The sequence below is a fragment of the Miniopterus schreibersii genome, assembly GCF_964146895.1.
Source record: "Miniopterus schreibersii genome assembly, chromosome: 5".
NCBI lineage: Eukaryota > Metazoa > Chordata > Mammalia > Chiroptera > Miniopteridae > Miniopterus > Miniopterus schreibersii.
The window spans coordinates 68,771,996-68,783,445 of record NC_138106.1 but is presented as its reverse complement, the minus strand read 5'-3'; positions in this window follow the sequence as shown (position 1 = coordinate 68,783,445).

Below are 11,450 nucleotides of genomic sequence, written 5' to 3'. Positions count from 1 at the left end.
CTTGTATGTGCCCTGACTGGGGATCCAACCCAAAACCTTGGTGTATCAGTACAGTGCTCTAACCAAATGAGCTACCTGGCCAAAGCTCAGATTATAAAATTTAAATATACCAGTCAACTTTTGGGGGTTAATTTCTAATCTACTTTCCTCTTTTCTGTTCTCTACTGAACACCAACTACAAATTGCTTATTAGATTTAAAAGATAGAAGTATCAACAGACACAAAATCAAAAAGAGCATAACTATAAATCTAAATTTTGAGTTTTAAGCTGTCACTATTTTTATAACTTTTATTTAATATAGTGACTTTCTATAATACGTTCATGAGTTTATGATAGTTTTATATAAAATAAGTTAGTTTTGATGACATTTAGTACAAGTATATCTGTATATGAGAGAAAAAGAAAAAAATGGCCTAGTAAGTACATATCCTAATGAAGAAAGAAAAAATGTATTGAGTAGACATGGAGTTTATTTAACCCAAAGATTAGATAAACACAATTATTTTAGTTAGGAGTGTCTATTATGGAAAATAAAACAAACCCAATAATTAGACATAATAAAACAAGTAGTAAGCCCAGTGGAATCTCGACACAGATAAAGGACTTAATAATTAAGTGGGGTGGGACCGCTAGTTAAGACCAGTTAACAAGTTATTTAATTGTCTGCCAATCCCAGAAACTGGTTCAATACGAGTGTTGGGGCAGCTGCCGATGATAGGGCTACAAATCAAAAGTCTCCTGAATCTTCAATCCCCATGAAGGAGATGAAGGGCGTCCAACAGGCCTGGCATGGAGTAACATCAAGGAAGGAATATTGGTCAGCTTCGCAGCTGCATATCTGTTGTATTAAGAAGAAAGAAGACTGGAGGCAATTTTAGCCAACTGTTCTTTTGACTACAAATAACAGAAACTCATTTGAAATTGTTTAAACAAAGAAGGGGCATTCATTATTTGCATATAAGTGGATAGTGCTAATCAAAAAGAAATCCAAAAACCATGATGGGATTACTTATAGAAATTGAGATTAAGCATTTAGAAAGTTGTGTAACATTTGATAGAGTGCTTTTGTTTGCTGATTCTTTAATTCAAAAAAAAGTAAGTGTAGGCTCTGTATTAATTTATTATGGCCATTGTAACAAATCACTACAAACTTGGTGGCTAACAACAGAAATTTATTCTCTCACAGTTCTGGAACCACTCCTGCCATGTTTTTAAAAGGGGGCCTTGAGCTAGTGATCACCTTTGCCAGGATAAGCAGAGAGCAGAAAGTGCCTAAGAGTTTACAAACACCATGTTCCAAAGCAGGCCACAGGCCAATGACTGGTTGGTGAGACTGGTTGGTGAGGTCGTGTGAAAGCCCAGCAACTTTGCCTTGAGTCAGGACAAACAGTGCCCTGTAACTTGGCCGTGACCACCCTTGCTTGAAATAGCACCTTGCTTCTTACCTCCCCTTTTGCACCTTCCCTCCCTTACTAGTTTACCTGGGAGCACTTTCTTAATAAATTACTTGCATATGAATCCCTTGCCTAAGGTTTCTTTATTTTGAAGAAATTGGCCTAACACAAAGGATATTTCACAGATACCTTGTTTAATGTCCCCTTAGTCTGGAGAACCCAACCTAAGACAAAAACTATTTCATACAAACAAAAGGCAATGTGAGTATCCAAACCTCCTGAAAAACCAGGTTATCCAGCTCTCTCTCTGGACCTCCAGAGCCTCATGAATCTGCTTCTCTCTGCACGTCTATCTTATTTTTATCTTTGCACACATTTGACTTTGCTTTACTGTATGTGAATTATTACTTCAACATAACTTTTTGGTCTCAATTTATCATTTCTTTCCACTTAACATAGTAACTTTCCATAATCAGTTTATGAATTTTACAATTTTACATATAAGAAGTTTATTCTGTGAACATTAAGAGAAGGATGGCTGCACAGCTCTAAAACAGTTACAAAACTCTTTATAGCGATAAGCCAGAATTAATTTCCTTTCAGTCCCAAGACAGTGTTGAATAGAAGTGGATCTGATTAACCCAGATTATATTGGGAGAAAATGGTAATGATATTGGGTAGGATCAGTAGAATTATAAAATATTAAAATGACTGCCACATCCCACTCTTTCAAGAATGTTCTCCTCTTTTAAGAGAAGAGGTGCATGGTGTGGGCAGATGCCACCCAAGGTCAAGCTATGGGAAATACCTGGAGGAAGACATGAAGAGCCTTATTCTTGGAGCATTAATCTAGAGAAGCACACTGGGGAAACCCTGATTGGCAGGGAGCATATCCTGGACCAACAACCTATTTGTCTTTGAGTACAGAAAAAGCTTAGAGTGAGTGTAACATAAAGGAAAAAAAATTAATAACTAAGCCATTTACAGAAGAGTAAACTCACGATTTGGTCGTTGGGGATTTTATTGGTTAGACTAATTTAACATAACTTTTCTACTAATTGTGATTAAATACACAATATTTAAATTATCATCAATATTTAAAAGCTAGCTAATATTTAATAAATACCTATTATATACCAGGCACTGTATTTAAATCTCAATATGTAATAGTTCATTTATTTGTCACAGTCGTAGTTTGAAATGTATTTTATTCCCATGTTAAAGATCCCCAAACTCAAACTGGCCAGAAAATTAACTGGCCAACCAAAGTGACTTGAGAGCAAAGAGCGAGAGAATGGAACGTAGGAGATTAGGCTGGTAATGTGGGCCAGACCACGCGGACAGGGGGATGCTCAGTTAAGAACACTGATCTTCATGTGGGGAGGGGACGGGAGGGGGGTCAATGGGGGCAAAGGGGGACATCTATAATACTCTCAACAATAAAGATAATTTTTTAAAAAGTAAATATAAAGATAAATAAATAAAACATTGATCTTCATCTACGTGCCACAGAAGCCACCAGAAGAGATTTCAGCCAGAGTGCTGACCAGATTACTCTGGGTGTGGTAAGGAGAATGGCTGGAAGCGAGCAAACACTGATAAAGAAAAACCAGGTAGAAAATGACTGCACCAGTACACGTGCAAGGGGATGGTGGCCGGGAGTGGTGGTGTTGAAGGTGGACAGAAATAGCGCCATTTGAGAAATATTTAGCAGCTAATATCAACAAAAATATACAAGAGCATAAAAGTGTTTGGCCAGAATGCAGACAAAATAAGTCATTCTTTCTAGGAGTGAAAAAGAAAGTCGTGTCAGAAATAGCAGTAAATGGGGACTTGAACGATGAAGACAAGTCTGGCAGAGAGCGCGTGAGGGAATGGGATTTTATGCAGAGAAAACAGAGTGGCCAAACCAGTGGACGCTTGAAATGAAGCTGCTTGGAAGCAGAAACTCCTTCTGGTGCATTTTCTTCTGTGTCCTCGGACTTACCACATGCCTGTCACTCTGGGGAGAGGAACGCGTCTGCGAACCTGTGCGTCTGCAGCAGCTGAGCTGGGGGTGCCCAGGGGAACCCAGCAGAGAATGGTGCTGCAGACCCAGCAACCAGGAGGCCAGCCCGAACTCCCTCCTCTCCGCCGCGGACAAACATGGTTTTAACGTACAAAAATGACTTGATGGCCCTTTCTTTTCAAAATATAAATAATAACAAAAAATTGGATGGACGTAAGGACATTAAAAAGTTTGAGGCAGAAAGACATTTAAAGGGCAAATGCAATAAATCTGGTGAGAGAATGCGGGCCTAGGACAGGAGCGCTGCAGTTGTAACCTAGAAAAGGTAACAAATCCCCAAAATATTTGGTGGCACAGGGTACCAACCTGGAGGAGGAAACGGGACAGGAGCACGTCGGACAGGGGAAAGCTGCTCCCCCTCTGCTCTGGGAGAGAAGGGGCGAAGAGGGCCAAAGGCTAGGTAGGCTTTAAAATGGCTAATTATACAGTATGGGAATTTTACTTCAATTTTTTCAAAAGTAGTGAGCATCGGTGAGAGCCTGGGAAGTTGCCATCACCGTCAGCACGAGAAGAGAGGAAGGAAGAGAGCAGGATCCTCAAGCATTGTAACATGTTCCGCCCACGGTGTTACAGTTCTGTTTTTACTTTACTGATATGAAACAAATTCCGACTGAAATATGGGTTTATCTTCAAAGGCAGGCCGAGAGAAAAGGCAGTATTGCAGGCAAAAAATGTAAAATGCACCCCCCCAAAATGCAGTTGGATATTGGGCTTTTATGTCAGAAGGGGAAAATAGGTCTGTTAAATGTAAATAATTGGGGGGGAGGGGGTTCTTTGTGACTGAGTAGAATTCAATGGACTCACTCCCAAGGATGTCAAAGGAATGATGAAACGCTCCTTTGTAAGAGTATCTGAAAAAAAAGATGACATGTCCAGGTTGATATCAAAGTTGAGGATTTCCTGTGCGAGAGCCCTGCCAAGATTCGAGGATGTCGGCTGCCCTGCGGTAACGCGAGTCATCTGTTTCGCCTGGGACAAGAAATTCCAAGAATGGGAGAAAAGCAGGATGCGTCTTTGCATGTCAGCGTCTTCGCGATGCTGCAACATGTCTTTCTAGTGCAAGGCCTTCTGCCCCAAGCCATCCTGTTGTGGACTTGAGAAGGGACAGCCGGCTCTTGCTTCTTTACAGACAGAACACAGACACCTCCAAGGCTTCCCCTTCCCCGCGGCAAATGCTCTGTTCTAAATACTCAGCGCCCAAGACGCCACCACCGAGCTAGTCTCCCTTCCAGATGAGCCCAAAGTGAGGCTCCTGCAGCTCCTCTCCGGGAGCTGAAAAAGCCCCCCTGAATCCCACGCTCCTTTTCACCTCCTTCCCCGCGCTCCCTTGGATCTTCAAGGTGCTTCATGATTTTAATGAAAATCAAGTACCCCGAAGTCACTGGCATTTTAGGAGGCAATGCGGTTGTCCAGAAGCGGCTGTGGATATAAAGAATAAGTGTTTTCCCTGTGCAGTGGTCCCTCGGGTTTCGAATGTAACTCATTTCGGAGACCGAGTTCTGAAAACATCGGAAAACCGAGGGATCCACAGCCCACAGCTGGGCCTCAGGATCTTGCCCTCAGCGGACGCCCAGTGGCCTGTTCGACTTCCGAGGCTGGTTCGAAAACCGAAGTATTATTGCCTTCGGGGTTTTCCGCGTTTGTAAACCAAAATGTTTGTCAACGGAGACGTTCGAAAACCGAGGCACCACTGTACATAAATGTTTGCAACCTAGTTGGGGAGGAGCAAAGCAGGTACATATAAACAATACAATTTATTTATTTATTCAACAAATATGGATAGCTTATTAAATGCCGGGTACTGGGGTACAGAGAATGCCTCTTCTTTCATAAAAATTACAGTCTATGGAAAGACGCACTGTAAAGAAACAGTATGCATGAAAGTATATACAAATATTACAAGGTGAATAAAGAGCGGGAGGGCTCCATTAGTCGAATGCAAAACATAGGCCAAAGCAGAATGAAGACACGTGGGTTAAATGGGAACCTCTGAAGGGCCACTAAGTAAGTGATCTAAGGAGGCAGAGATGATGTCTGGGGACAGGAGAAGGGAGAAGGTTATGAAGGACCTTGGAAACCCTCTAGGCAACTCAAGACTCAAGCAAAGCAGTTAATAGCCAAGGAAGTGGTCTCTTTTTAAAATGAGTGTAACAACAGGACTCGCCCGCCTCTTTTGTCTATTTCCCTCTTTCTCCCACGACTGAAGAATTTTGCAGGTGCTGAAAAAGAAGTCCGGGGAAGGAACTGAGGCGTTGGAGCAATTTGCCACATTTGTCCCCAGTTGCCACGAGTTTTACTTGTGTACTAAACCAAAAGCGTAAGTGGAGAGAAAGTGGATCTAAAATGCTACTTTTAAATCTAAGTTAAGAACAAAAATGAAAGGCATCTAATCATATTATTGAATTTAGAACGACTCATAATAAATATTTTGAGCTTTTCTCAGCTGTAAGTGCACTTGATTATGGTTTACTTTATTATGCAACTAATAGAGCTAAATATTTCTTAACGTTTGAAGTAGTACTGAGTAGTCCCATGAATGCAAAGTAATAGAGAATCCCTAGGAAAATTTTGAACTATATGTTTTTTTCCTGACTTTACCTCAGCATGGTCATCAGACCACTTTTCTAGATCTCATAGCTGGATATCTCCCACTTTCGACTAAGACAAACTAAATAAGTAGATAGAAACTACTTTCAGAAGCACAGCTTTATTCATTAAAACTGTTTTTTTCTTATTTGGTATTTCAGTTATGTAGTATCTCCCACTCTGCCCACCCAAAGAGGCCTTATATCTATATATAATAAAAGAGATTTTAAAAATTAAAAAAAACCCTCACAGAACAAAGCATTAAATAATAACTGCCTATATAACTGGCAAGATCATGGAATATAACTTTTATTTGAATGAATTCATATTTGACAAATGAGGGCAAAGTTGAATATAAAATTCTAGAGATTTTTTTTTTTACTTTCTTAAACCACACAATCAGCTATCTAAAAATTATGTAGAAGAACCACAATATATCAATGCTTTAAAGTAATTTCTGCAGGAAGCAAGAAGGATATTTTATTGCTTTCAGAGGAAATGCATCTAAATTAATTATGCTAGTTAATTATTTTCTAGGTTCTTTACCTTCCCCCTCACACAATTTATGAGTCGGAATCTATGTCTTTTGTTAAATGAACATTAACATGAGTGCTTAGTTGAACAGCCCTTCTGTTCTTGCATCATAATAAATCTGAATATATGTTCTAGCAAAGCCGGTGGAAACTGCAATGGTGAAAACATACAGCATAAGTACATCTCTCAAGTTTTTAAATTTTACCGTTTTCCTGAAACAGATCTTCCCCTCACAGCCCTTAGAAGAAACTAAACCCCGACACCCTGATTTCAAACTATCAGCCTCCTACGCAGACTTCCCTGATGACTGATTCCCGGACACCGGCTGTGCCCGGTGGAGCAGCTGCTTGGCCAAGGGCGCCCCCTGCAGGACACGGAGTATCTTCTTCCGTCCGTTGGTTGCCTCCCTCACCGTGGATACACTAGCTGAGCATTGCTTCTCCCCGCCTCTCTACACAGGGTGGGACCAAAGGAGGTTTACAGTTGTTCATATGGAAAATAATAAAATAATTAATAAATAATAATACGAGAATAGGCTCTGTGTTTGGCAGATTCACAACCGCAAACCTACTCTTGGCCCAACCTGTATTTCTCACCTTTTCTTGTTTTATCAGTCTCTTTGTCTCTAATTCCCAATCATTTTTCCCTCTTTTAATTTTTATTATTTTCTTCCTGTTCCTGCTTTCTTTTTCCAGACATAGTCCCCTTTTTAATTAATTCCATGTCTGCCTCTCCTTGTTGTTTTCCTTCTGGAGCTCTTGCCCTCTTCTTCCCATTGGTATTTGTTGTTTTCTGCCTCTCCCTTCCCTTCTCTGTGCCTGGCTTCTCTCCTTTTCTCTACCTAATATTTTTCTGTATGTCTGTGCTATTTTGGTCTTTTTTCTTTCTCGTTCTCTCTCCCTATAGTCTTTTATTTTTCTTCTTTCACTTTTGGGCTTTTTTTTTTTGTTTTTTTTGTTTAAGTAACAAGGCCCCTACCTGACACTTTTATTTATTAACTTGAGAGAGAGAGAGAGACACTGACTTATTGTTCCACTTACTGGTGCGTTCACTAGTGGCCTCTTGTACGTGCCCTGACCAGGACTGTACCCAAAACCTCCGCACATGAGGACGACTCTTCAACCAGCTGAGCTCCCCGGCCAAGGCTTGGGTTTCTCTTTTAAATACCAATCTTATTTCACTGTCTCTGCCTCTTTTTAATCTCTTTTCTGTGGGGATCTCAATTTGCCACTACCTACCCCTTTCAGTGCCTGCAGGGAAGCGGCTATCCCTTTGCCTCTGGTGCTTTCCGTTTCTGCGGCACCCTGTCACGCAGCACCTTTCCCGTGCTCCGCCCCGTTTCTCTCCTGCCTCCAGGCTTTATTTTGTATCCCACCAGATCTCTCTCCGAGCTTCATTTCCATGTCCTCTCTCTCCTGGTTTTGCACACACGCCCCTGGTTCTCTCTATCCTTCCCTTTCATCTCTATTTTTTACTCCCTTTTTGCCTTGTCTCCCTTTCTGCCGTGTGTGTGTGTGTGTGTGTGTGTGTGCGTGCATGTACACACATGCACACAGGAGACAAAAGGGGCGGGGAAGAGAGTGCATGAGGCTACAGCAGCGATTTTCAGCCTTTTTCATGTCATGGCACACATTAATTACTAAAATTCTGTGGCACACAAAAAACATATTTTTTGCCAATCTGACAAAAAAATTGGCATAGTTTTGATTGCTTTCCTAATAATAATAATAATAGTAGTAACTACTACCCTTTTTGCTTCAAAGTGACATTTTAAAAAATCAGGTGTCTAGACTTGTATATAAAGATTTCTGGTATCAAGAATTAACCAATCAGATGCAATCTTATTATTTTTTAAACATATCTTTATTGATTTCAGAGAGAAGAAGGGAGAGGGAGAGAGAGCGATGGAAACATCAATGCTGAGAGAGTCATTGATCGGCTGCCTCCTGCACGCCCCCCACCAAGGGTCAAGCCCACAACCTGGGCATGTATGTGTCCTAACTGGGAATTGAACCGTGATCTGCTGGATCATAGGCTGATGCTCAACCTCTGCACCATGCTGGCTGGGCCAGATGCAGCCTTACTATGAGACATGACCAATACAATGCAACTCTATTATATGACCTAAATATTTATGGCTCAAGACAGGGCACTCACATTGGAGGGCTATTGATGTGTTGGCTGTTGTCATTGTTTTTATTTGACAATCTAAGGGAAAAGAGGCCAGTGCCCCTGACTAGTCAAGTATTGCATGCTTTAAAAATTCTTGCAGCACAGCAGTTGAAAATCGCTCGGCTAGAGAGTCACCCAGAGGCTGGATCTGGGGCTTGTTACTTTGGTTACCTGTGGGAATCTTCCGATTTAGTTGTCTGGGATGGGGCCAGTGAATCTGGTAAGCATCTTGGGTTGAGATCCACCAGTTTAATGATGAAAGCCTTTGAAAGCCCAATTAATCATATGTACTTCAAGCAATACTCAATAGATAAACAAAAGAGGTTTTTGAAGACTACAGTGAAATAAGATCTTTGTGTGAGAGATCATCTGAAAACATTGTGGGCAACAGGACATGGAAGCAAAGAAACTAATGGAAATTCCTATCTTATTGGGCCTAATTCAAATAGCTCTTCACTAAGCTTCCATTTGAAATCCATTTATTCCTCCACATAACCTCCTGAAATGTTTATTTCTTTGCTGCACCTCTTATCAAACTCAAGCTCATATTTTAATTACTTGTCCATTTGTCTGCTATCCCCTAGGCTGTAAATATGTTGGTGGCAGGACTAGGGCATTTTCCTAGGCACTGTTTTCCTAGGACAGTGTCTAGCTCAGAGTTCTAATTATATAATTATGTAAGTTTTCAGTCACTATCAGCATTTGCTTAGTTGAATTAAATATCACATTTGTCTTCAAAACAATTACATTGATAATATTATCAACCTGGGACTCAATGACAGCAGGTTGTACATAGAGCTGGAGGTAGAATTTGTTCACTCCGAAAATGTAACATTTACTATGTGATGGGGTAACTAATAAGAATAAAGGTGCATATAATTTCAAATTTGGGCAGGAACCCTTGAGCCAGTCGTCCTAGGATTGAATTCCAGACTGGCATCTTGCTAGCTGCATGTACAAAGAAGGCTAAGACAATACCTGTTTTCCAGAACAGCCAGCTGTTAGTCCTCTGTGGCTACCCTGTTCATGTCGAGTTGGCTCAGGAAGATCCTCACTCCTGAAGGCTCCAGCCTCAGCCCCAAGGTTCAGTATGGCTTTAACTACTTAGTGCTTATTATATTTATTATGATTTATTACTTACAATTATATAAAATAATTTGTTTTGTGTTTGTTTATTATTAGGGAATGGCAGATAATAATGTTATATTCTTTCTATGTCAGTTAAATATTGACCCAATCTCCCTTCTCTTCAAATCAACTTGAATGATCACATGTACCAAGCTGTTTTTCCATCTGAAGACTAATTACAGAATGAGATTTCAGATTCCACCATTTGAAACTTTAGTATAGAAGAGGGTTATTCACTAGTAAACCGCAAATTTTATTGTACAATTTCTCTTCTATATCCAGGGTTCCCTTTGGAGTGGGCTTCCTGTGGAAAGTAGCTGTGGGACACAGAAGTGTGTTAGTTTACTGGCTGCTGCTCTTATCCACACGGTGACTGCTGTGCCATGGCAGGTCTAGAGCACTGCAGGAGCAGCGGCTGGCTCCGGGTATGCCTCACAGCCTCAGTGGTGTGCTGCTTGTTCCCACCGCTCCGTGCTCAGTTCCCTTCTCCTGACTTTCTTAGCTTCACACTTTGATTCAATCTTTTCATGGTGTCGATCTGATTTGGTAATCTGACCTCGCTGTGTTTATATTAATATGTACCCAAAAAACCCCGAGGATGCTGAGCCGTGTAACTGCCCTTCACTGTCATACTCTGCAATCATGAACACAGGATAGCCATGAGCTGGCAGTGGACCTGAGTACATCACTGGATGAACCTTTGACGAATGCCTCGTCCATTGCAGAAGGCCCAGTTTTCAAATTTAAGTTCTCTGTGAAAGCATTCAGCCTGGTAATAGCTAGTATCCCATGTGCTAGATTACTGTCAAATCAGTCTTGTTTGTAAGGAACAGACTACGCTAATACAGGAGCAATGATCGAGAGTTTTATTGCTTCAATTTCTTAGTACAACCTGAAAGAACCTGCTTTGTAACTCCAAGGAACAGGAGTATGAGGCCTACCATGGGCTGACTTGAGTAGTCATTTCCTATTCAGTTGGGTTTAGCTCTTCAGACATTCTACCTTTTACCCTACATGCACCGGGTAGTTACTTGGTATTTGTTGCTAAATGAATGAGTTAGAAATTTCTCACACTTGTCCCTAGAGGATCTAGTGACCCTGTCTTCTCCCAAAACCCGTATCATTAATAGCAATATAAAGAAACTTGAAGTAAAATTATTTCCAATATCCCAGTCTTTTGTACTGACCATAGAGAGTAAAGACTTAAAGGATTTCCACACAAAAAAAAAGAAAGAAAAAAAGTCTGTTATTGAACAAACATACAAGAAAAAAAGTCTTCTCTTAGCAGTTTCAGAATGAAAAGGTAATTGTAATAATACCAATTTCAGAATGAAAAGATAATTGTAAATACTTTATAAGAATCCCAGGGACTGAGACAGGAATTAAAACTTCAGACAGGAAAACTGAGGTTAGTAACTCTCTTCTCACAAATTAACGATTATTTTCACTGATCCATAACCTATCTCTGAAAATGGTAAGTTCTAGGGGACACCGTGATGACTCTGGAACTTTTTCGTGACACAAAGCTCAAATAGCACCAAATATGCTACTTGAAACCATTGTTCTC